Source organism: Belonocnema kinseyi, chromosome 1 (assembly GCF_010883055.1).
Source record: "Belonocnema kinseyi isolate 2016_QV_RU_SX_M_011 chromosome 1, B_treatae_v1, whole genome shotgun sequence".
NCBI lineage: Eukaryota > Metazoa > Arthropoda > Insecta > Hymenoptera > Cynipidae > Belonocnema > Belonocnema kinseyi.
Genome location: NC_046657.1, coordinates 21,432,304 through 21,437,104, shown reverse-complemented (window position 1 = coordinate 21,437,104; position 4,801 = coordinate 21,432,304). Strand labels below are relative to the sequence as shown.

Genomic DNA, 4,801 nt, shown 5'->3' with positions numbered 1-4,801 from the left:
TTAATGCGAAAAATTGATCAATATTACAAAAGTTTAGTAAAAATACGAGTAATTTTTAAAGATTTTTGAAAGTTTTAACATTTTTCAAAAATTAAAAAAAAAAAGAATCCGGACAATTTTAGTTGAATTTTTTACTTTTGAAAATATTAGGGAAAATTTCGGATATAGTTTTAAATATATTTAGATTATTTAGAAGGTTTCGCAATTTTTAAGAGATTTAAAAAATGTAAGACTTTTTGACATTTTCGAAAAAAGAAGCTTTTTTCATTTTCGAATGATTTTTTATTTTCAGAAATTTCCAAATCAGAAGATTCCCGAATAATAAAATTCGCGAATAATAAAATTGCCGAAAAATAAAAATACCGAATTGGAAAATTGCCGAAAATAAAAAATATTAAATTAGAAAATTCCCAAATAATGAAATTCCTGAATTATAAAATTCCCGGATTGGAAAATTCACGACAGAAGATTGCCGACTTTAAAAATATCCGAATTGTAAAATTCTCGAAATTAAGTATTAAAAATAAAAATAATATTCAATTATTGTATCTTTAATCAGTAAAATATATTGATAAAAATTGTAATTCCTTAATTTCGGGAATTTCTCAATTTGGATGATTTATAATTCGGCTATTTTCTGCCGGGAATTTTATTATTCGAGAATTTTACTATTCGGTATTTTTATTTTTGGGTAATTTCAATATTCGCGAATTTTCTAATTCGGGAACTTTACAGTGTCGGGAATTTCATTTTTCCGGATTTTTCAGTCTTCCCAATATAGATTAAAAGATTTCATGGGACTGAAATATCCGGAAAAATAAAAATTCCTAAAATGATAAAATTGCTGAAATATAAAAATTCCGATATTCGAGCAACTTAGGAATTTAAAAATTTTATTTTTTATTTTTCATTTTATTTTTTTATTTTATTTTTCGAATTTTATTTTTTGGGATTTTTCAGTCTTCTCGACTTCTTAAGATCTCGAAAAATTTGCAAAATTGTCATAAAAGATTATAACAAAAATTTTAATGCGAAAAATTGATCAATATTACAAAAGTTTACCTAGAAATATTTTATTTAAAATGATTGATATTTTAAATTAAAAAAATAAGATTCGAAATTTTAAATGTGAAAAATAATTTTTGAAACTAATATCTTATTGTTGTAGTTGTAATCAATAAATATATTTTTTTTATAAAAAATTTTAATTGTTAAAATTCGGGAATTTTCCAATTCGGTAATATTACAAACTGTCGGCAATTTTATTATTCGGCAATTTTCCAATTCGGAAATTTTATAATTCTGAAATTTTATTATTCGGGAATTTTCCAATTCGGTATTTTTATTTTTCGGCAATTTTATTATTGGCGAATTTTATTTTTCGACAATTTTCCAATTCGGTATTTTTATTTTTCGGCAATTTTATTATTCGCGAATTTGATCATTCGGGAATTTTCAGGGTAGGGAATGTTATTTTTCGGGATTTTTCAGTCGTCCCAAAAAGATTTCATGGGACTGAAATATCCTGAAAAAATAAAATTTCAAAAATTTTGAAATTGCTGAAAAATAATAATCCCGATTCTCAACCAATCTAGGAATTTTAAAGGATTTTTGAAAGTTTAAACATTTTAAAAATCAAGAAAAAAAGAATCTGGACAATTTTAGTTGAATTTTTTATTTTTGAAAATATTAAGGAAAATTTCAGATAAGTTGCAAAGATATTTAGATTATTTAGAAGGTTTCGCAGTTTTGAAAAAATTAAAAAATTTAAGACTTTATGACATTTTCAAAAAAAGAAGCTTTTCGAAAGATTTTTTATTTTCAGATATTACTTTTAGGGAATATATAGGGACGAATGAAAAATCCCAAAAAATAAAATACCCAACACTGCGAAATTCCTAAATCAAAAAATTCCCTAATAATAACATTCGCGAATAATAAAATTGCCAAAAAATAAAATTCCGAATTGGAAAATTCTCGAATAATAAAATTGCTAAAAAATAAAAATACCGAATTGGAAAATTCCCGAATATTAAAATTTGTGAATAATAAAATTGCCGAAAATAAAAAATAATAAAATTCTCAAATAATGAAATTCCTGAATTGGAAAATTCACGACAGTTAATAATGTTATCGAATTTGAAATTTCCCGACAGAAAATTGCAGACTTAAAAAATATCCGAATTGTAGAATTCCCGAATTTAAACATTAAAAGGAAAAATATTTCATTATTGTATTTGCCAATAATTATATATATATATAAATAAATTGTAATTGCTTAAATTCGGGAATTTTTCAATTTGGATCGTTTATGATTCGGAAATTTTCTGCCGGGAATTGTTTTTTCGGGAATTTTATTATTCGAGAATTTTACTATTCGGGAGTTTTTCCAATATATAAAAAGATTTCATGGGACTGAAATATCCCGAAAAATAAAAATTTCCGAAATTATAAAATTGCTGAAAAATAATAATCCCGATTTTCAACCAATTTAGGAATTTTAAAGTGTGAAGAATTTTATTTTTCTGGATTTTTCAGTCGTCTCGATTTCTTAACATCTCAAGATTTCCAAAATTGTCATAGCAGATTAAAAAAAATTTTAATACAAAAAATTGATCAATATTACAAAAATTTAGTCAAAGTTTAAGTAATTTGAAAAGATTTTTGAAAGTTCAACATTTTTAAAAAAATAGCAAAAAAATAATCTGGACAATTTTAGTTGAATTTTTTAATTTTGAAAATATCCAGATAAGTTACAAATATATTGAGATTATTTAGAAGGTTTCGCAGTTTAAAAAAAAAATAAAAAAATGTAAGACTTTTTGACATTTTCGAAAAAGAAGCTTTTTTTCATTTTCGAATGATTTTTTATTTTCAGAAATGACTTTTAAAAGAATATATGAAAATAAATTTAAATTCAAATAATAATTTAAGAATATATTTTTTGATTAAAATATTTCATTATGTTATTTTTAACCAGTAATATTTTTCAGCTTAAAAGAAAATTTTTCAGTTCAAAAATTTTATAACTCGGCAATTTTTTCAATTCGGAATTTTTATATTTCGGGAATTTTTCAATTCTAGAATTTTATAGTGTCGCGAATTTTATTTTTCGGTATTTTTCAGTCGTCTCGATTTTTCAACGTCTCAAAAGATATTCAAAATTTTCATAAAAGGCGATGAAAGATTTTAAAGAGAAAAATGGTTCAATATTACAAAAGTTTAGAAAAAATATGAGTAAGTTCAAGAGATTTTTAAAAGTTTAAAATAATTTCAAACATAATTAAAAACTGAGAAGAACTGAAAACTTTTTTAAAATTTTGAAAGGATTCAACAAAACAAAAAAATAATCTGAAAGTTTCTGGAAAAATTTTAAATGATTTTTTATAACGAAAAAATAATTTTAAGGGAATATTTCAAAGCAATTCGAAAAATTTTAAGACAAGTTTTACAATTATAAAGAATTGTTTTTAAATTTCAGGGATAATTCGATTAATTTTAAAAGATTTAATTTTAACTTTAAAAGAATTCATAGGATAATTTGACATTTTTTTTAGATTAAAAAATCGATTTAAATCAAATAAAATTAATTCCGACAGTTTAAAAATCATTAAAATCCTTGGATAAATCGTAAAAATCTATTAAAATAAATTAAAATCATTTTAAATTTATCGGATATAAATTAAATCTATTCATTGAATATATCTAAAAAAAACTAGATTTTTATTTTCTAATTTCTAACATCAAAAATATAAAGTATTTAAAAAATTCATTAAAAAAAAATTTTGTAATATGAAGGTTTAAAATTTTTTGAAACAAAATCTCTTTAAATTCTTTTGAATCTTTTAAATAGTTTAAAAGTTTTAAAACTGAAATCCCGCAATGGCTTTCATATCCTTTGAAATTTTTGAAATTCGTTCAAAATCGCATGAAAGCAAATTTTTTTATTTCCAAAAGTTCTCTGGAAATTCGCTAAAACTCTTTATAATATCTCAAATTTTTTACATTAATTTCTAACTTAAATGGTGAATCTTTCACAAAAAAATTAAAAAATTCTTATCAAAGTAGTTCAGTTGTCAACCAAAAATATTATTTCTCAATGAAAAATTGACTAGTTAAATTTTAAAGTTAAAAAAATTAATTTTTAACCAAAATAATAAGGAATTTTCAACAAAAAATAGAATATTTAAATTCTCCGTTAAAAAAATTAATCTTTAAGAAAAATAAAAAGGAATTTTCAACAAAAATGTACAATTATTTTCAAACAGAGCTAAATCGGAAATAAAAAGAATTAATTTTCCAACAAGTAGTGGAATTTACACAAAAAAAAAGATACTTAAAAAAAAATTAATTTTCAAGAAAAATAAAAATTAATTTTCAAAAGTTTAATTTTCAATCAAATAGTTATATTCCATATTAAAAAATAGTTTTTAACCCAAAGAAGAAATTTTAAACAAATACATAAATTTTTAACTAAAAAGATGAATTTTCAAACAAAAAAATTATTTTTCTACCAAAAGAAGGCGAATCTTAAACAAATTACCGAAATTTTAAAACCAAATAGTTAAATTTCTACACTAATAATATAAATTTTTAACCAAAAATGGAAAAGTTAAATTTTTATTTAAAAAAAATGTTTAATTTGTAAAAAATTCTAAAAAAAAGGTTGAATTTGCTACGACATAGTTCATTTTTTTTTAAAGAAATTGTTAAATTTTGAAGAAAAAAAGACGAATTTGCTTTTCAAAAACAGTTGAATTTTCAACCTAAAATTTTGAAATCTCAACAAAAAAATTCATTT

General features: G+C 21.4%; 1 protein-coding gene across 2 annotated transcripts in view; it reads left to right on the top strand.

Moving 5' to 3' along the window:
- The window catches only part of LOC117169617 (glutaredoxin-C4-like), a 9,347-nt gene that overhangs the window by 3,445 nt on the left and 1,101 nt on the right, over positions 1–4,801 (top strand). The window lies entirely within an intron of this gene.